The sequence below is a fragment of the Trachypithecus francoisi genome, unplaced genomic scaffold (genome assembly GCF_009764315.1).
Source record: "Trachypithecus francoisi isolate TF-2019V2 unplaced genomic scaffold, Tfra_2.0 Lachesis_group9, whole genome shotgun sequence".
NCBI lineage: Eukaryota > Metazoa > Chordata > Mammalia > Primates > Cercopithecidae > Trachypithecus > Trachypithecus francoisi.
The window spans coordinates 52,734,555-52,756,702 of NW_022681474.1; the positions used below are offsets into that span (position 1 = coordinate 52,734,555).

Here is a 22,148-nt window from a genome sequence, read left to right on the forward strand (position 1 = left end):
CTCATGATAGTTACATGTTTACTGTGGAATGTTAAATATACCTTTCCCAAAAGAGAAAGACTATCTCCACTAATCAGATCATTGTAACTATGCATTAAGCTTCACATGGACAGATGTTAAAATTCAGTTTAACTTTCCTGAACTTTGTCTGTATAAATGGTCCCTAACTTCTCCACTTTGTAATACTGACTTGCTTTTTGGAATCTATGCTTCCCAGTTGGTCCATCCTCAATCTTTTCAAGTGAATAAATTATCTTTAATCTACATTCTGACCCTTTGATTATTTTACGTTGATATTTTACTGACCTGCGGGAGACTCTTTGTGATTCAGTTTGTTTGACTCATCAACCCGCAGGCCACTGGTTTGAAACCTAAGCCACTACCAGAGCTGATTATAACCCCTGGGAGAGCCAGGACTGCTCAGATGTCACTAGTTGCTATGTCCAGAAACCTGGATCCTTCAAAGAGGAAACTCCTTGTGCTGGGACAGGCCTGGTGGTACAGGGGACAGGAGCCCTCATACTTGCCCTCCAGTGGGACACTAGGGTGAGGTGGGTATCTGGTTGTCCCTGGCATCAAGTGACCCAAGGCCAACACCCATAGAGCCTGCCTTCCTCCAGGGCCCAGGCCTCTGCAGCAGGACCCAGCTGCACCCTCCTCCTGCAGTCCCAGCCCGGGGGTCACAGCACCTCTCCACTGTGCTTCTCACCTCTATCCCTCTTATCCTGCACATTCCTCGGCACCCACAGCAATAAACAATCACAGTGGGGCAGGTGTACACAGGAGGCGGGGGCAGTGGTGATGAAGGAAGAGGAGGTGGTTTCTCCTATTCTGGCTTCTAAAAAAGGAAAAACAACTGTTTGCTTCCTTTATGGGCAGATCCTGAGTGCAAGGCCATGGTGTCATTGCCCCAGCACCAGGCACAGTGCTGACCGCTCCCAGATGTGTGTCTGGGGAATGAAAGGACCAGTGAGGAGCCCACACAACAGGGGAGCATCTTTCGTGTGAGAAACATGCAAACTCCTCCTGGTTTGCAGACATAGTTTTTCCCCTAAATGCCAACGACTTCGTCTCTGCCCCTTTGGTTCTCCCGTGGCCACCCTTGTTGAAAGGGGCCTGCTCTGGGGGCTGTGCAATGGTCCCAGAATTTACAAGTGGCTGTCCGCATCCACCTGGTTGCAGATGCATCCTCCCCGAGCCCACTCTGCAGCAGTGGACAGACTTGGTCAGGGAGGTCTGTTCCCACCCCATCTCAGGTCCAGGGTCTCCTGCCTTAGCTGCTGCCCTCACCACTGCCCATGGCCCTTGGGGTGGGTCCCTGTCCCAGGAGCCTGCTTCCGGACTCCTGGCCCCTGTGTTCACTGGGCTGGATGTCTCTCCCAGCTCGGTGCTTGCCAGGACTCCCGCATCCCTCAGCCCTGCAGTCCCTAGAAGCTAACGCCAGCCAGCCCCTCATCCCTGCCAGGAGACAGGGATCCAGGGAGGCCAAATGGAGCCACACCCACATCCAGAGGCTGGGGATGGGGCCAGATCCCTAAAACATGGGGCTTCTTTTCCAGAGCGCTCCATCCTTAGCATCTTATACATGCTCTGTGGATATTGTCAGAAGAGCCCCATTTACTCAGGAGAGATCATCACAGTTGCTGAAACTGGCCACCCCAGGCTGTGAATTGGTGAGAAACCTCATGTTGAGGGGTGCGGGGAGCGAGAAGGGTGTGCTGGGGACATCACTGTGAGTCCCCACCCTTCTCAGGCTCCACTCTGCCCCTCTGTCACCTTCTTCTCTTCCCAAGCAGGTGGAGGTCATGGGGCTCAGGCTTCATGGCACTCTTGGTGAAGGTCAGTGGGCTCCTTGGGATGTGACAATATCGGGACTGGAACCGCAACTTACCTTTTCTGGTTTCTGCAGAGGTGGTGGATCCTTGACAGTCTAGAATGTTCAAAAGAGACAAACATGGACTGGATGGGGGTGGGCAGGCTCTGCCTTGGCCTGGTACACAGACCCTGGTCTGGAGCAAGGCTGGATGGGGGTGGACTGGCTCTGTCTTGGCCCTGCACACAGCTGGGACCCTGGTCTGGAGTAGAGCTGGATGGGGGTGGGCTGGCTCTGCCTTGGCCTTGTACCCAGCTGGGACCCTGGTCTGGAGCAGGGCTGGATGGGGGTGGGGCAGCAGGACAGAGCACGGTCTTTAGGGTGTCACCTGGGCACACTTTAGGGTGTCACAGCAGGCTCTTCCTCCCAGGCCTTAGCCTCCAACCTTATCCAAGGGGAACCCCTGTACTGCTGCTGTGGGGTTCCTAGGGGTCAGCCAGGCCAGGGATCAGGTCCCTAGAGAGGCCCAGCCCCTGCAAGTGTCCTTCTCTGCCCACAGCCATATGGAAAAGATAGTGCCCGCCCCTCTTGTCTTCCTCAGGGAGAGCCTGTCTAACCCTGGGAGCCTTCCCTGACCTCCCAGCCTCATGGCTGAGTCCCCGGCTTCCTCCCCTCGTGGCTCCCTGGGCAGAGATGAGACCTGCGTGTTCCCTGGGCTGGGCTCTGTCCTCTCCTCCCCCTGCTCTGTCTGTCTGCAACTCTCTGGGCTGGGTCTGTCCACCCCAACTCCAAGGCCTCTATTGCCCTCCCCGCCCTGGGCTCCGTCTCTGCTTTTGGGTCCTGCTTTGCCTTACAGGGGGCCCTTCCCATTCCTGTGGGATGGACATTTCACTCTCAGCCCTGACCAGGCAGGACTGTGAGCTCCCCATGGGGAACAGTGGCTGCTTCATTTCTGTCCCTCCCCAGCCCAGCATGGGGCCCAGAGGAAGCTGGAGCTCAGTAAAGACAGATGAAGGAATGGAGAAGGCACCAGACATATGCCAAGATCCACGCTGGTTTCTCAAGGCACAGACAGCTGGGGGTTATAACACCGTCTTCCATTTGGGCCAGCAGGGCCTCATGGGGGACCCTGTCTTCCTCCCTCCACACAGAGGCCGCCTCCTGGCCCTTGTCCTTCTGAGGCTTCCGAAAGTCTGGATTGTTGAGGCAGCCCTGGTTTCAGGGGTTCTGGGGTCACTTTTCTCTAGGAGCCAGGGCAGGCCTCAGCCCCATGTCCAGGGCATCCCCGGCCAGCTCTCTGTGGCCAAACAGGGCAGGAGGCCCTGCAGAAGCCCAGGCTTGCTAGGCTCTGGGAACGTGTGGACAGCTTCCCTTGGCTCATGTGATGACCTGGGAACTGATGGGAAACTTCCCACAGGTGGGATCATGCGGCAGTCACATGCTGAAGTCCCTTGGAGGTTGGACCTGTGTCTGAGCCCCAGGGCTGGGTGGGCAGGGAGCACTTATTCTCCTGCCACACACCTGCGAGAAACCACAAAGCAGCAGCAGGGTCAGGAGCAGGGCCGGCAGGACCTGGATGATTAGTGGGTTGTTTGTCCAGCCCTCTGGTTGACTTGCCTCCTGTGATGGACCAGTGTCCTATGATGGACGAGTGCTCTGTGGCAGATGGGTACTCTGTGATGAACAAGTGGTCTGTGATGGACGGGTGCTCTGTGATGGATGGGCAGTGTGTGATTAATGGGTGCTTTGCAGTTGATGGGTGGTCTGTGGTGGATGGGTGGTGTGTGATAGATGGGTGGTTTGTGGTGAATGAATGGTCTATGACAGATGAATGGTCTATGACGGACGGGTGGTCTGTGGTGGACGGGTGGTATGTGATAGATGGCTGGTTTGTGGTGGAAGGGTGCTCTGTGATAGATGGATATTCTGTGGTGAATGGGTGGACTGTGGTGGACGGGTGGCCTGTGATGGATGGGTGGCCTGTGATGGATGGGTGGCCTGTGATGGATGGCTGGCCTGTGATGGATGGGTGTTCTGTGGTGAATGGCTGGCCTGTGATGGATGGGTGTTCTGTGGTGAATGGCTGGCCTGTGATGGATGGGTGTTCTGTGGTGAATGAGTGGCCTGTGATGAATGGGTGTTCTGTGGTGAATGGCTGGCCTGTGATGGATGGGTGTTCTGTGGTGAACGAGTGGCCTGTGATGGATGGGTGTTCTGTGGTGAACGAGTGGCCTGTGATGGCTGGCTGGCCTGTGATGGATGGCTGGCCTGTGATGGATGGGTGTTCTGTGGTGCATGGCTGGCCTGTGATGGATGGGGGCTCTGTGGTGAATGGGTGGCCTGTGATGGATGGGGGCTCTGTGGTAAATGCATGGCCTGTGATGGATGGGGACTCTGTGGTAAATGCATGGCCTGTGATGGATGGGTGTTCTGTGGTGAATGCATGGCCTGTGATGGATGGGGGTTCTGTGGTGAATGGGTGGCCTGTGATGGATGGGTGTTCTGTGGTGAATGGGTGGCCTGTGATGGATGGGGGTTCTGTGGTGAATGGGTGGCCTGTGATGGATGGGGGTTCTGTGGTGAATGGGTGGCCTGTGATGGATGGGTGTTCTGTGGTGAATGGGTGGTCTGTGATGGATGGGGGTTCTGTGGTGAATGGGTGGCCTGTGATGGATGGGTGTTCTGTGGTGAATGTGTGGCCGGTGATGGATGGGGGCTCTGTGGTGAATGGGTGGCCTGTGGTGAATGGCTGGCCTGTGATGGATGGGGGCTCGGTAGTGAATGCATGGCCTGTGATGGATGGGGGCTCTGTGGTGAATGGCTGGCCTGTGATGGATGGGGGCTCTGTGGTGAATGCGTGGCCTGTGATGGATGAGGGCTCTGTGGTGAATGGCTGGCCTGTGATGGATGGGTGCTCTGTGGTGAATGGCTGGCCTGTGATGGATGGGGGCTCTGGAGTGAATGGGTGGCCTATGGCGAAAGGCTGGCCTGTGATGGATGGGGGCTCTGTCGTAAATGGGTGGCCTGTGGTGAATGGCTGGCCTGTGATGGATGGGGGCTCTGTAGTGAATGGGTGGCCTATGGCGAATGGCTGGCCTGTGATGGATGGGGGCTCTGTGGTGAATGCGTGGACTGTGGTGGATGGGGGCTCTGTGGTGAATGGGTGGCCTGTGGTGAATGGCTGGCCTGTGATGGATGGGGGCTCTGTGGTGAATGGGTGGCCTGTGGTGAATGGCTGGCCTGTGATGGATGGGGGCTCTGTGGTGAATGGGTGGCCTGTGGTGAATGGCTGGCCTGTGATGGATGGGGGCTCTGTGGTAAATGCATGGCCTGTGATGGATGGGGGCTCTGTGGTGAATGGGTGGCCTGTGATGGATGGGTGTTCTGTGGTGAATGGCTGGCCTGTGATCAATGGGTGTTCTGTGGTGCATGGGTGGCCTGTGATGGATGGGTGTTCTGTGGTGAATGCGTGGCCTGTGATGGATGGGGGCTCTGTGGTGAATGGGTGGCCTGTGGTGAATGGCTGGCCTGTGATGGATGGGTGCTCTGTGGTGAATGCGTGGCCTGTGGTAAATGGCTGGCCTGTGATGGATGGGGGCTCTGTAGTGAATGCGTGGCCTGTGGTGGATGGAGGCTCTGTGGTGAATGGCTGGCCTGTGGTGGATGGGTGCTCTGTGGTGAATGGGTGGCCTGTGGTGAATGGCCGGCCTGTGGTGGATGGGTGCTCTGTGGTGAATGGGTGGCCTGTGGCAGATGGGTGTTCTGTGATGGATGGGGGCTCTGTGGTGAATGGCTGGCCTGTAGTGGATGTAGGGGCTGTGATGGATGGGTGCTTTGTGGTGAATGGGTACCCTGGGATGAATGGGTGCTCTGTGGTGAATGGGGGCTGTATGGTGAAAAGGTGGCCTATGGGGAATGGGTGGCCTGTGGGGAATGGTTGGCCTGTGGTGGATAGGTGGCCTGTGATGAATGGGTGCCCTGGGATGAATGGGTGTTCTGTGGTGAATGGGGGCTGTATGGTGAAAAGGTGGCCTATGGGGAATGGGTGGCCTGTGGGGAATGGTTGGCCTGTGGTGGATGGGTGGCCTGTGATGAATGGGTGGCCTGTAGTGGACAGGTAATCTGTGGTGGATACATGTTCTGTGATGGATGGGTGTTCTATGGTAAATGGGTGCTCTGTGGTGAATGGGTGGCCTGTAGTGGATGGGTGTTCTGTGGTGGATGGGTGATCTGTGGTGAATGGGTGCTGTGTGGTGGATGGGTGCTCTGTGGTAAATGGGTGGCCTGTGATGGATGGGTGGCCTGTGGTGGATGGGTGTTCTATAATGAATGGGTGCTCTGGGGTGGATGAGTGGCCTGTGGTGGACAGGTAGTCTGTGATGGATGCGTGTTCTGTGATGGATGGGTTGCCTGTGGCGAATGGTGGTCTGTGGTGGACTGGCACCCTGTAGGAGAAAGGTATTAACGTGCACTATGCCTGGTAGACAATGCAAATGTCAGTGGCCTGGGTGGCCTCTTCCCAGTGCCCACCATTTGGTGACCCATCTGCCCACTCCTCGCTCTCCCTAGCTGGTCCCTCCTCCATGTACCAAAGTGAGGCTAGTGGCCAGGGCTGGTCCCCAGAGAGTTACAGACTCCTCCTTCGGTCCTGCTCAAAGGCGCTGCCCTAGAGCATTGCCAAGAAAGTCCCAGAAGTTTCTGTGATCTGATGAACCTAGCCTCACTGAACACCTCACTTGCAGCACAGGGCTTCTTTGAGGACAACTAAATCTACAGGTACAAAGATAAGTGAGGGTGGGGGTATCATGGCTGAGAGAGGTGCAGGTGCAGGAGCAGGGGCAGGAGACCCGGGTCCATCCCCCACAGCCTCTCTCCCCACTTCCAGGCTCTGCACCATGGGCACATCCATGCACCGCTCTGAGCCTCAGCCTCCACACTTGTGGAAAGGGAATAAGCCTCCCTCCCTGGGGACACTTGTGAGGTTTACAGAGCTCAGAGAAAGGCCTGGCTCAGAACCAGGGATACATGGGGTGTAAGCAACGGGAACTCTTCTCTGGCTGTTCTTCACAGTAAAGGGACTTTGGGCGGCATCCGTGGGAATGCAAGTTGCCCAGGCCTTCCACCTCTGCTTAGAAAGAAGGCTAGGGAGGGGAGAAGAGAGAACCTGTGCTGGCCTGAGCTGGGCCTGAGCCTGGCCTGTGTGCCTGACAGCCTCCCCATCAGCAGCAGGAATGGACATACTGCAGAGCTCGGGGAGGGAGCAGAGAGGGGCAGCTCCGGGGCCCGAGCGGGGAGGAGAGGCAGAAAGGAGGCTGACAGTATCTGGGAAATGACAGCAGATGACCACCAGGCAGGCTGGGCGGATGGGGTTGTAAGTGGGTTTAGGATCAGATTAGCAGCTGGGGCACTGGTTCAGCGGCACGCGCATCCTGAAGGTAGTGCGTGGAATTCTCCAGATCCCCTGGACCTGGGAGGCCCATGTGGAGAAGCTGGAGACTCTAGAGGTCCTGGATTCTGGTTCCTGGCACACAGCCTCCAAGCCTCACCCCCCCGTGCCAGCTGGAACAGGATCACGCAGGCTCAGGTGTCTGCTGCACATGCTACTTTTCTGGGACTGCCTAGGAACTGTGTGCTCTTTCTGTCCTCCCCAGGGTGTATCTCATTCCAGTGCGGAGGCTCTGGACAGCCCAGGTTGGTGGCATCCCCACCCTGGTACTCACACAGGTGGTGCTCTTCAAAGTGATGTCATTAGAAAAGACATTTCTGCCATTGTTCAGGCTGGCTTCAACAAAGACCTCCCTAAAGCACAGAAAGCGAAGACGGTGAGAGCCAGCCCAGGGAGATGCAGTTCTTGCCCTCGGTGAGTGGACAGCATGGGCAATGCTCTCATTCCCCAAAGCACTATGAGGTCTACCTCAGCAACGATAGCCAAGGGGGATGTGGGTCCAGCAGCGAGGGGCCTTGCATGAGATCTCATGTCATTGTGACTGTGTCCTAAGTAACCACGAATGGCTGCTTGGTGTCAACTATTCTGCCTCTTCTGTATTTACAGAGTCCGTTGGCTTAACTCTGAAAGGTGACCTGGAGCAACGGTACCATTCCTCGGGCAATCATCTCCTGCATCTTGCCCTCCTCACAGACCCTAGGATACTGCAGATCTCTAGGACACTGCAGATCCCTAGGACACTGCGGATCCCTGAACACCTTGGGGGCCACCAACAAGGGAGGTGAGCAGTGTGTCCTTAGACCAGCCGCAGACACGTGCTGCCCCAGCAGGGGGACATCCACATTCTGTACGCCTCACGGTGCCCAGCCGTGACCCCTGGCCTCCTGCCCTCTAGGGCCTCCTGCCAGGGATTCTTACTGTCCAGGTTGTTTTTAATCTTTGGTCCAGGGCAAGTCATGAAAGTCTTGTCCATACTGATTTTTTTTTTTTTTTTTTTCTAAAAGGAAATGACGTGGGAAGAATGTCGATGCACATGTTCGTCCACTGTCCCTCCCACCTCCGGTCCTCATCACACAGAGCTGACCCCGTGGTCCACGACCGGCATCTGGGCTCTGCTTTCCTATTGCAGAGACCCCTGTGAGCACCCAGCACACCCAGGCCCTGTGCAGCGCTCTGCTGTGTAACAGGAACAGTCAGGCAGAGTCTCTGCTCTCAAGGACTCACCTTTAAGGACTGCATGGGAGACAGACAACAAAATTAAAAATAGAGAACAAAATAGATGGCAGAGTGCGATGTGCTGTGATGTCCATGAGCAGAGGGAAGGAGAGGCATGGAGGGAAAGGGACAGCCGCTTCGTCACAGGCGACCAGAAACATTCGTGTGATGCTCCACAGTTTCTTCAATCCCATTTCATTTTCTTTTTCTTCCATCATATTTAAGCAAAATTAAATTTATTATGCTGTAGTTGAAAATGTTAATAGCACTTGTCTTTGGGTTTGGGATTTGGGGTAATGTTTTTATTCATTATGTTTTGTCTGTTTCTTTTTTCTACATTGCATGATTTTTATAATAAAATATAATTAACACTGTAAAATAATTGTACAAATGTATACCAAAACATAATATAATTTTATAAATTAAAATTTCTTGTATACATAAAAGTAATTTCTACTGTTTTTCTCTTTTTCAAGTAGGTCAGGGTTACTATGGGCAAAATGATTCGTTTCCACATGGAACAACTTGTTGGCCTGAACCCAACTGTCAGATTAGCCATGAATTTCTAAACTGTTGACCTCTTCCTTGGTGCTGATAAAGATAACGATCAGGAAAACATGGTTAGGAAACAGATTTACTTTGAGAGATGGAAAGATTGGGATTACTGGGTTAAAAATCCCCAAGAGGTATGATCTGACTGCAGTATGGCGTTTGGGACAGCTCAGGGAGCTCCAGGGGAGGGCGGGTGGCACTGGCACCCTGAGGCCATGGTTCAGGGCCAAGATGGGCAGGGGGCCCAGCAATACCAGGCTGCTGGAAAAAGAGTTTTCAAACAGATTAACCGATTAAACCCATACTTCAGTCACCATATTAAAAATTTTCTTAAATTACAAAAATGTAGCCTAGAAAGATGGAAAACATGAAGCATATAGAAACATCAAGCTTTGAATATGTCTTCTTGCTTCCTTATTTCTAAAATGTTTCACGAATGTTTTCTTCAGAGGAAAATATAATTAATGACAAAGTCACTCCTCAGTGCATCTGAGTTCCCTGCAATACACAGCTATGCCCAGTCACTTCTGCACAGTCACCAACCAGGAGCAGTGTGGCCGTCTGCAAGAGGCACCCAGGACTGTGGCATGGGCTTTCCTATGTGAGACCTGGTGCTGGCCCACCTTGGAGAAAAAACTAGTGCCCTCCAGGAAACCAGTGCACCCACAGGCGGGCAGAGGACGCGTCTGATTGGACTTCCTGGGGATAGGCAGGGCCATGCCTTCCCCAAAAACCATCATCTCAGGGACACGGAATGCCCCCAGTGGGCAGACAGATCTCCTGGGTCTACTCTCCAGGTGTGTGGCACTGGGAAAGCTCTTCCGTCACCCCTGCCCTGGTTATCCACCCATGCAAAGGAAATGCAGTAAGGCTGCTTGGAGAATTCATGGAGACAGTGAGTGTAAGGCACTTGGCACAACACCTCATATAAGAAGTATTCAATACCCAGTAGCTCTCCTTAGGAAGGGGCTGCTCCGTCCCTAAGTCACTCCCACGAAAGTATACGTCGGTGGAATCTTAATGGCCTAAGACCACCTACACAACTCTGCCACATGAGACTGTGACAATGACAGCCTCTGCCTCATTCTATATACTCAGGGACAGGAGGAGAGATGGCCGAGAAGAATCCTGCAGGGAGAGGAGTCATTCCAAGTTTGCCAGATGACCCTGAATAAGAGGCCATTGAACATAACATGATCAGATGGAATGAATGTATCAAGGGGTCAAGAGGGAGAATTGAGGGGGATGCAGAAAATCCAAATGCACCTCAGGCACTCAGCGGGAAAGAGCACACTCCTTCGGTACCCAGGGCACAGTGTCTGCCTAGACTGGGCGCTTCCTCAGGCCACTCTCCAATTGCAGAGGTCCCCCGATGCCTGAGTGTTGCCAAACGATAGGAGAGTTTAAAATATTATAAAGTCCATGCTTGTGCCAGCTGCTCTACACAGGTGACCTTGCTTAGTTAGGTTGAGTATCCCTAATCCGAAAATTCAAAATCCAAAGTGCTCTGAAATCTGAAATTGTTTGAATGTCACCGTGATGCTCAAAGGAAAACCTCATTGGATCATTGCAGATTTCAGAGGAGGCTACTTACCAATGACTTTTGTTTTGCTAAACTGGAATCTGCAAATAACTTGGTCCTGGCTCTTTGCATTATTAAAGTCATATCCATGAATAATCTCTTGTTTGGATTCTGTAAGAACAACACTCAAAAGTCCAAGTGAGGAAGAGTGGAGGGCTGTCTCCACTCTGACCTCCCTGCTCCTGTGATCCATCCCCAAAACTAAATTCCCAGGGGGCTTCCCTACAAGGAAGTGGCTGTGTCTGAATGAATATCTGTGTGTCCACTGGACCAAATCCTCATCTGGTGTCACTGAGGGTCCACAAGGAAGTGGTCGGGCCTTGAGCACACAGGAGGACTCCCACACCCTTCCTAATCCGAGGAACCCAGGAAAGGCACCCTGCCTCAGCCTCCACACAGGGGCAGTTCAGCTGGAGCTTCCACCCTGAAATCCTACAGCGCTCCCTCAGGCCACAGGGGTCAAGTCCTTGCAGTCCTGAGCAGTGTTGTAGGGCTGACAACTTACCAGAAGGGCAACAAGACACAGATGGAAGTCACCTGTGCTGGGGGAGTGGGGCAGTGGGGCCTGGGACTCCCACACTCTGCTTGGTGTGGCCTCCTGGACAGATAAGAAACACTACTGAAGAACGTTTCACAAGTGTGTGCCCTTAATGCAACAATTCCACTTCTTGTCTCAATCCCAGGGAACTACTGAGCCACATGCACAGAGAGGTCTGAGGGGATTTTCTGGGGCCGTGGTAACATTCCACATCTTCACAGGGTCTGCGGTTACACAGATGTGGTGTGCTCTCGTCTAAACTCATACAAATGACACACTTAAGATTTGCGCGCTGTAAAAAGAGAACTTAACAAATACTGTTCTCTAGTGAAAGATATACGAACTGAAGGGTTTAGGGATAAAGTACCCTGAGGACAATAAAATACTTTGAATGCATCCAAAAATAAGATGAATTGGTGGAGAGAAAGATAGACAGAGAGAGGAAGAAACACATAGAGACAGGATAAAGCAAGCATGGTCAAGCATTAATTAAAATTCTCCATGATGCAAACAGGCATGTACATTGCACAATCCTTTCCACTTGGCTGTAAAGTTTGAAAAATTTAATAATGAAAGATTAGAAGAAAGACAAAGAACTAAATAAGAAAATTATACTTGGACGTAGACAACCAGAAGTCATGGTACATCCTGGGTGACAAGTGACTGACGAGAGGGACAGACCAAGCCCTTGGGCTGCAGGGAGTCAGAGGGGCTGGTCATCAGGGAAGACTTCCAGGACAAGGTGTCCTTCAAGCAGGACTGCCAAGGGCAGGTGGGCTCGGCCCTTCAAGTTGAGGCAGGGCTTGCAGAGTGCCTATGCCCCACCTGGTCCCACCTCTGCACAGGGCGCCCAGAGCAAGGAGTGGACCCTGGAGAGCCTCACTGCTCCAGGCTGGTCCTGAGCCCAGCAGAGGCCTCTGCCAGGCTGGATATGAGGCCCAGGGCTAAACGGGGGAGTCTGGGCTGCTTCCTGGCCTCCTTCCTGGGCTTCCTGGAGCCCTCATGGCTTCTTGGTGGCAGCCTGCTGAGAGGTCTCACTGTGTTCCATTTGGGTTCCAGGCTCCTGCCTTGGTCTTTCCCTGCTGTGACTGTCACTCTCCATGTGGGGTGGCTTTGTACAAGTCGACCAACAGCTGACAGGTCAGGGCTGTGACTGCCAGGTCATGTGGGCAGAGGCAGCGGGCCAAGCTGGTGGGCAGAGGGCACCTGTCATCTCAACTCAGCTGCCTCCAGCTGAAGAGTGACGACTCACATCCTCACCTGGGGTTGACAGGGCTGCTCAGACGCCACAGCCTGTGCATGTCCAGGGGACATCATCAGAGGAGCACAGCTGTCACAACTGCTGCACGGCTGAGCGGCTTTAAACCAGGAGCAGCAGAAAGAGACCCCAAGGGGGAGGGGAGCTCTCTACTCCACCCCCACCCTCAGCTCTGCGTGATGGAGAGGCGTGGTGGGAGACCAGAGCCCAGGACCAATCATGGAAGTGTCAGCGTAGTTCTTGCTTTGGGGTCCTACCAGCTCCCAGCCTTGTGCCAGGCCCAGCACAGCCTAGTGCCTTGGGACTCACGACAGGCCTGACAGCGTCCTTTCTGTTCATGGGAGGCACCTCTGGAGCTCGCTGGAATTGGACTATTTGCTCCTGGTTGTGTGCCCATGGAGAGCAGAGCTCAGATATGGACCATATGTCTGTCCCCACAGCATATTGCCAGGGTGCTCTGTAGTGAGGAACAGGGAGGCCAGAGTGCAACCGCTGGAGGTCCTGGTGGTCTTGCTAAGGGCCTCGTGCTGTTCCCCTGGAGGGAGTACGCCCAGGGCTCTCTTCCTCTGCAGCAGCTGCAGTTGTACAAATGTCAGCCATGCCCAGCCCCAGCCCATGCAAACAGAGCTCAGGACAGACAGGGGTCATCACAGAGGCCCTCACAGGGCTGTCACCACCCATGCTGGGACCCTGGCTGGCAAGAGGACATTCTCTCCACATCCCAGACAGCACGGATGGGTGCTGGGATTTATCCTTTGGGGCCGAGGAGAACCAAGGGTGTTTGTGTGGATGACTTTTTCAGGCTATGGAGGTTTCCTTCTGCTCCCAGGGTGCTGTGGGATGTTGACATCCCCACTTCTTGTTCCTCATCCCCTATTACCTGGTTCCTCTTTCCCGTTTTGTTTATGTGGTAAATTACACAGATATTTCAGCTCCCACACCCACCTGACATTCCTGAGATGAATCCTGGCTGCTCCTGGTCTACGGGCCAGGTTAGCTGTTGTGCATACCCACACCACATACACACAGATACAACACCCACACCACAAACACACTATACCGCATACAACTAGCACACATAAACCACAGACACAACATAAATATACTGTACCAGAAACATGCATGATCTACACACCATATACATACCATACACACCACACACCATACATGATGTGCAACACACACTCACACAGCACATACACACACACAAACCCCACATGCATCCAAACACAACTTCTCCAGCACACACCACACCACACCACGCACATTCACACACCATATACCCACTATGGCCAACACACACACACACACACCACAAAACACACCACACACACCATATACCCACCATAGCCAACACACACACATCACAAAACACACCACACACATCACATACCGCACATGCAGCACACACCCTTCTTACTACAGCGGGGCCTCCTCAGCTCTCACCTCCTGCACACACAACAGAGGGCTCCATACAGATTTCACCTCAAGAAACCTGTGTTCTGATCTGGAATAGAGAGTAGGGTACAAAGGGGCAGGGAGTGTGAGCCTCAGGGCATGGGACCAGGCCCCCACCACCTCTCAAATCCACCCCACTCACTCTGTCCACTAGGTCATGCTGTTCAGAAACTCCATGGCCCACTGCAAACACGCGGTCCAGGCTGTGTGCAATTACTGTTATCAAGTGCTGGGGGTGGTTTGGACCCCCGCCCAGGAGGTGAGGATGCAGCAGGTCACAGGCCCAGGGGCCAGTGTCTTACCCCCATGCTTTTGGGGCAGCAGAATATCAGGCTTTGAGGGCCACAACCTTCTGTAGCCTGCAGCCGACTATCAGGGAGTGGGGAACTCTTCCACCCTCCCGTTTGGTGTGGTGGGATTTATACAACACACTGTCAATCACTTTTGCAGTGGCCATGGGTTGGCCCAAATCACTTGGGGCAAGTTAGATGACTGTCCTCTGGGTGGCCCTGGGAAAGCCACCTGGGACGCCTTTCCCCACTCAGCTCCAGAGTAGTGCCCGGTTACCAGTTGAGAATGACCTGGTCTATCTTATAATCAGCCACACCCGGGGTGTAAATGGTGGCCCCCAGGCTCCAAGCCTTTCAGCCTAAGGCAAAGAGGCATTGAGTATTAGTCATCAAAATAGATGGAGCAAAATGCTGGTAACCGTGAACCCAGCTGGCTTCTTTGAGAGTCTCCTGAAATGCATTTGAAGGCATTAAGTATCAGTCATCAAAATAGGTGGAGCAAAATGCTGGTAACTGTGAACCTGACTGGCTTCTTTGAGAATGTCCTGAAATGCATTTAGCACCAGTGCTCCATCCGTCATAGCAATAATCATGCTTGTCGTCTGCAGAAGAAGCAAGGAGTGATCTGCTCAGCAAAGGCACCAGGAGTGACCTCTAGAAGCTCCGGGACCCCTACAGTTGGCTGGGCCCGCAGCACAGCTCATTCCAAGGCATGACCAGGTACCCCCACTTCATCCTCCAGGGCAGAGGCTACCAAGACCCAAGCACCTGCCACCCAGAGACCCCTAGAGTGATGGGGGGCCTCGGCCTGGTACCCGTTTTACAGAGGAGGGATGGAGAGGGGTAGGGTCCCTCCCATCACTCCACCTGAACCCTCACCCAATAGCAGCCTGCACCACCTCTGCCTGAGGGCAGCTCCAGCCAGGACTCCACAAGCTCAGGCCTGTCCCACAGGCAGGGGGAGGAGCAGCAGGGCTGTCCTGTGGGCAGAGTCTGCTGGCAGCCCTGCTGGCATCTCTGGGCCCAGGAGTTCAGGACTCCAGGTCAGTGGCACCTGGGCAGGGAACCCCATGGCCACCTCAATGCTTTCCCCATGAGCCCCGCCTTTTCCTGACCAGAGCTGCAGCCCTGCAGTGGGGAGGGGAGTCGGGGACCGTGGGCAGTCTTCTGTACCATCTGAGATACGGTCAGGGGATGAAAGTCACTTGGAGGGGAGACGAGGAAGAGAGGAGGAAGACTAAGGTGCGTGCAAGGGGGCAAACCCCTTGGCTCTTCTCTTTTCCTTTTCATACAGCCCAGCTGGAGGTTATGAGCACCTCAAGCACCTCAGGGTTATGAGCACCAGGGGTGCACACGCAGGACCCCACACAGTTCTCAGTACTCCATGGGGCGGGGGCTTACTATGCTCATTACACTGGGGAGGGGACCTGGAGTTCAGAGCAGGTTGAGCAACTTGCTGCAAGAAGCAGGGCAGGAATCTGCACACAGAGCTCTCTGAGGCCCACGCCCAGCTCTGTTCCCCCTACGGGACCAACATGGGGAGAGCAGGAGCGCTTACCTCTGCAGTTGACACATTGAATCTGCTAATTTGCTTGTAAGGAAATGAAGACGTTTTAAGAATGCACAGTGAGGCGACCCCAGTAATACTCTAAGAGCCTGAGGAACCAGAACACATTCTGTGAGCTCTAGTGGTCTGTATCATTTTACCTCCTTCCTGCATGACTGTGTGCCCATGAGACTCAAGCTCCTCTATTAAGGTAAGATGTTCATGGATTGTTTTTCTGAGAAAAATTTAAAAAGGGGATTGAGGCGGACAGGGATGGAATGTTACAAAATAGCTCCCGAGCTCTCCTGAAGCCACTGTCTACTGTGAAGACCTCCCTGAATGGAGGAGGGTGCCAGGCACATACAGTGTTGTGCTCATTCATTGCTGTGACTTTGAATAGAGATATTTTTGTTTTCTCTGTCTCTGATCTGGTAAGCATAGTGGGAGGGAGGGTATGGGGTTAGGAGCTGCTTAGCTGGTACTCTGGGTATGGCCAGGCTTTCCCTGAGTTCATGCCTGTCTCAGGGCACTTAGGCTTTGGAGAGCTCATAAAGGTCCAGCATGACCCTTCCATGAGGGAGCATCCCATAGATGTGCAACTACAAATCAGGCCCTTCCAATGGGACCAACTTTCCTAACCCAAACCCTAACCCTAACCCCTAACTCTAACCCTAACCCCTAAACCTAACCCCTAACCCTAACCCCTAACCTTAACCCTAACCCCTAACCCTAACCCTAACCCAAGGGCATGCAACTGAGATTCAGGGACGGGCAATGGGACTGGCATTCCTAACCTTAACTCTAATCCTAATCCTAAACCTAACCCTATGGGCTTCCCTTGTGTTGGACACTGTATCCTTCAATATGCAGGGCTGAGTTTGGAAAAAGTCATCCTGCTAAGCCCCTAGCCCTGCACCCAGCACCCACAGCTCCAGATCCCTGACCCTGACTCAATCTCCCCCACTCTCTTTATCCTACCAAAGTAGCAAATCTGCTTAATAAGAGTGCTACGGTTCCTTGACTTCCTGTGCTCCTGAAAAAAAAGACCAAAGGCTGAGAGAAGCGGCCCCGAAGGGTATGCAGGCAGCTGAGCACTGCAGGCTGGCTCGGGGATTTGGCCTGTCAGCCTCTGTTAAAGGAGACAGGACTGGTTGGGCCAGGCAGAGCTGGCTCTGGTGGCAGAGCCGGCTCTGGTGGCAGGACTGGGACAGGCTAATCCAATGTGATGGGCTGAGCCAGCACAGCAAGGTTGGGCCGAGCATGGACCCCAAAGGCTGACTTCACCCTGCGGGCGAAGAGTCACTGCCATGTGTGGGAGCTCTAAGAGCCCTGGCTCAGGAGGGAAGGTGGCCAGGCCCTGCCCAGCCCCTGCTGCCCCTCTCGGCCAACACCCAGAGTCCTTCCTCGTGAACTTGCTTTCTTCGCCCTCATGCCCACCTAGGTTACCCTCTCCCAAACCCACAGCACACGATGCACAAACTCAAGCCTCCCCCAGCTCAGGGAGCAGCTCTTCATCAAAGCTGCAAGTGGGGGCCCAGACTCCCATCCAGTCCTCAGGATCCTTACCTCTCTTCTGCGCTTCACCCTCTCGGTGCCCAGTTCCAGGCATTTGCATCGGAAGTGTTCTTACCTCCCACCAATCAGGAGCTGTGCAGTGCCTCCTGCTGGGCCTGGGCGCCCCTCTAGGCCAACTCCAGCTGCCTGAGCTTTCTCCTCCTTCCTCCCTCCAGCTCCCCAGCCTGGCCTGGGGCTCAGGACCCCACCCATGGGCTCCCCTGTCTGAGACCCACCTGGGGACCAAGCTCTTCTGCACTAAACTCTTCAGCACTCCCCCTGATCCTGACCCTGTCTCACTCCCATAGAGAGGGCCAGAACAGAGAGGGGCACACAGACAGCAGTGGCCAGCACAGGCAGATATTTACAGGACACACACATCTGCCCACGGGCCCCTACACTCCGGGAAGGAGGCAGGGCAGAGGAAGGGCAGGGGACAGAGAAGGTCCAGGAGGCCAAGAAAGTCGAGAGCACAGGGAATACAGGCAACAGTGCAACCAGGGGTCAGAGGGTTCAGGGGAACAGGCATTGGGGTCAGGGTGGGTACTGTGAGATGCCCTGACCAGCCTGCCCTGTGTGCTGTCAGGCTCCCAACCAAGGTCTCAGGGACCCCCTCAGCTCCCTGGAGCTTCCTCTGACCCAACCTTTCAGGCCTCCCTTGGGGGCTCAAAGCAGCACTCCCCTGCCTGGGGTGAATGTGAGCTGTGGGACGATGCTGCCCTGTGTAGAGTAGGCAATGAAGGACAGCTGCATTCTCAGGCTGGGGAGGAAGCACATGGCCCTGAGAAGCCAGAGGCACCTGCTGAACAGGACCCAAGCACAGCCAGGGCTGTGAAGCGCACTCCCCACCTCCCACCCCAACTCTTCCGTCCTGGGGCACCTTGCTGGACACAGTGAGGTGAGATAAATGCAGTGAAGGACTCCGAGGCCTGTGGAGATGAGGGATCCACAAAAGAAAGTCAGGATGGCAACTTGCTGCATCCTCACAATCCTAACACTCACCAAAGAAACTCGAACTCCCACACATGCACTCACACACACACACCCCACATACGCATACAGACACGTGCATGTACACATATGCGCACCCATGCATGCATACCACACACACATACACAGTTACACATGCACACACACACACACACACACCCTATGCTGAACAAGTGGGGAGATGCACACACAGCCCTCCCAGCTGGCCTCCTTTCTACTAGAAAATTATTTGCCTCTTCACCCCATTCCCTCCTCCCCCTCCTCTCCCGCATCCCTCCTTCATCTCAGAGGAGTGACTCTTCCTACTGGCAGCCTTGCACACGGCCTCCCTTTCCTCTCCCTGACCCTCCTTCCTGCTGGCTGACCCTCAGTGGCCCTCAGTGACAGTGCTACCATACATCCCCAACGGAGCTCCCCATGACTCCTGCCCTTGTTGCCCATTCATTTTACCCACAGTCACCAGACTTTTCTTCCTTAAGTGCCACCTTGATCATGCCACTCCCCTGCTCAAGAGCCTTCTCTGGCTCTCCGTGGCTCACAGCAGGAAATCTCAGCTCCTTGGCCTGGCATAATGAGCCCCTATGGCTTTGTCTTCAAGCTGAGCTGCCTAGTCCTCTCCCAGCCCTCCCTGAGCTAACCTCATTCCCAGCCAAGCAAGACCACTCACTCCACCACAGGTCCCCTGTGGTGGGAAATATTTTAGGTTTTGCAGGGAAAATGTGAAGCTTGTGAATTAAGTGTTTTGTCTTTTCCATCCTGCAAGACCCAATTCAAAGACCCATGTCCCTGGAAGCCACCCTTGACTTTGTCTTTAGGAGTTCCTGCTTTTTCCTTTAACCTTCCATGTGAGTTCTTTGTCCCTTTCCTTGAGCCCTCAGCACTGTGTAACCCGGGGTTCTGAGACTGAGTCAGTGATTTACCTGCCTAATGTCCCTTCCCAGCCTGTGATGTCCCCAAGGGCAAACTGCAATATTCCTGGGGCTCACAGGCAGGAGCCAGCCAAGGCTGCAGATACCCAATGGAACCAGTGAGCGCTGGCCTCATTCCTGCTTCAGAATGCCACCTTGTGCTCTGTGTTCCCCATCGAGGGACTCCCACGCCCACCCCATCTGACAGGATGTGCTTTCTGCCTGCCAGAGGAAAAGCTTCCTGCAGTGCAGGGGAGGCTGCAGCCTTACTTTACATATTTCTCTGCCGTCTCTTCTGTATTGCAGAGCCATAAAGGTCAAGGCAGGAATTCAGGTTGCTGGGCCCGAAAACAAAGGAGACATGTGTCAAGGAGTTGAGGCACATCTGTCCGGTGGGCAGGAGTCTGCCCACTCCAGCCTCCTAGCAGTCTCTTAACAAGCTCCTCTGACCACAGCACAGCTTTGGCTGGGGTACACCCCCAGCAACCATAGTGGATCATCTGGATGGTGACTTTCATTAGGGTGACCACCCAGACCTGTCTGTCTGGGACCAACAGGCTTTCAGGGATGAGGTGCATTTTTTGGCTAATAGTTGACTATTACCCTAGTCAGCTGACTAGGAGGATAGTTGACTGATTACCCCAGCTGGGGGCCGTGTAGATAAGAACTGTGGGAGGATGTCCCAGCTGAAAAGCCCTGAGCAATTCTGATATGCTGGCTCTCCTTATTCCCACTTACCCGGGGGTTTATCCATCCCCAACCGTCAGTGGTTGGATGGGGCAGAGCTCTTGGGAATCATCGTCCATCAGAAGTCCCTTGAGAACAACAGACCCAGACCTGGTCTGTCATTCCTCTGTTGGACTCTTGGATTCTTGGGCATCAGACCTGCCTCTTGGGTTGGGGATCCTCTGGCAGCCTGTGTGTGACCTGCTAACCCTATTCATGACACCTCCAGATCCTGCTCACTGCCCCACATTTCCCAGCACCCACAGAAGCAGGTAGTGATGTTCCCTGTGGGAGCCTGGGACTCAGGCAAGGGAGGATGTGCACTTTAGGCCATTTTGCTTCCCAGATTTCTTATGAGCCTGCAAAGCCAAGCCACTCTGGGCATAGAGAGCCTTCTCCAGCAGACATCACTGGAGAGGGAAGAAGCACACCTGGCCACTGCTGTCCTGGCGTCATCATTTCCCCAGCAGCAGGGAGAGCCACATGCCCTTATTGTCCTGACTTTCAGATCTTACTGCTAATATTCTCCCACTTAGTCCCCAGACAGAGAGAAAGGAGCTTGAAGGGGGCTGGAGCCTTGTGAGACTTCCATCTAGGTGGGATTCAATCACATCTGCCCTCGCCGCCCAAGATGCAAAGGTCTTTGCAATCCCACAGCTCCGTCGGTATGTACAGCTTTGCAGAAATGGGAAATATTTCAAGTTTTGTAGGGAAAATGTGAGGCCTGTGAATTAAGTGTTTTGTCCAAGGTCTTGGAGATGGCATCAGTTAAAACTAAGGCTGGTGCCCTCATCTGAGTCCTTTCTCTGTATCTGCGATGCTTTATGGTCTTTTGTGTATTATGTGCTCAGGGGAGCCTACCAGGAGGCTCTTCACCCCTCCAGCAAAGACCATGTCTATAAATGTTTACCTCCTGAACATCATGCTTATATGTGGTGGTTCTAATGCATCCAAGAGCAGCTTTCTCCCCTCCACTGTTCTACTGCTTCCTCTAGCCTGCATCTAAATCCACATACTGTATTTTCATTTTACTGATGAAAAACTTGAGGCTCTGACCGGTCAAGCAATTTGTCACAATTTCCATAGCTGTGAGGTGCGTCTGTCTGCTAGGCAGATGTCTGTTCTTCCTCACCTACTCCACTGGGAAGGGGATCAGGATAGGCACTGACTCCATCATGGAGGATCTAGGCAGGGCCTTTCATAAGCTCTCCAAAGCCTGAGTGCCCTGAGACAGGCATGAACTCAGAGAAAGCCTGGCCATACCCAGAGTACCAGCCAAGCAGTCCCTAGCCCCACACCTTCCCTCCCATTGTGCTCACCAAATGTGGGATCTGCACACGCAGCTTGCTGAGGCCCACACCCAGAGGCAGATGCACCAACAGAGGCAGGTAGTTACATTCCCTTGTGGGAGCCTGGTCCTCCCTTGCCTGAGGATCTAGCTCCACAGGGAATGTCACTGCTTGCCTCCACTGGGGCAAAAGTAACTATGGTTTCAGACTGAATTTTAAATCATTGTAACTAGGCTCAAAGACATCTTTATTATTTAAAATGGAAACCATTACAATCAACACATTTTTGCCAATGAGAAATAAGTTTGTTTATTCCTGCAGTGTAAAAATCCATGCTTTGCGATTGGACAAACTCTTGAAAAGCATTTTCTGCATCCTGCTGGTTGTGAAATCATTTTCCCTGCAAAAAGTTATTGAGATGCTTGAATAAGTGGTAGTCAGAGGTCAGGTGAATATGGCGGATGAGGTAAAATTCTGCAGCCCAATTCCTTCAACTCTTGAAGAGCTGGTTGTGCGATGTGCAGTCCAGCATTGTCATGGAGAATTGGGCCCTTTCTGTTGATCAATGCCGGCTGCAGGCATTGCAGTTTTTGGTGCATCACAACCATGAGCTGAGCATACTTCTTAGATGTAGTGGTTTTGCCAGAATTCAGAAAACTATAGTGTATCAGACCAGCAGCAGACAACCAAACAATGACCATGACTTTTTTTGGCTGCAAGTTTGGCTTTGGAAGTGCTTTGGAGCTTTTTCTTGGTCCAGCCACTGAGGTAGTCATCGCTGGTTGTCATACAAATTCCACTTTTTGTCACATGTCACAAGCAGATTGAGAAATGATTCATTATTGTGTAGAATGAGAGAAGACGACACTTCAAGACGACCATTTTTTAAATTTTTGCTCAGCTCATGAGGCACCCACTTATCCAGCTTTTTCACTATTCCAATTTGCGTCAAATGCCGAATGACAGCAGAACAGTTGATGCTG

At 53.4% G+C, this 22,148-nt stretch overlaps 1 long non-coding RNA gene across 1 annotated transcript; it reads left to right on the forward strand.

The window, feature by feature from the left end:
* Positions 1-3,340: 3,340 nt before the first annotated feature.
* On the forward strand, positions 3,341-8,731 carry LOC117082424. The gene is made up of 4 exons (XR_004436607.1): positions 3,341-3,503; positions 7,465-7,673; positions 7,866-8,040; positions 8,264-8,731. It is a non-coding gene; the product is annotated as an uncharacterized LOC117082424 (long non-coding RNA).
* Positions 8,732-22,148: the final 13,417 nt, after the last annotated feature.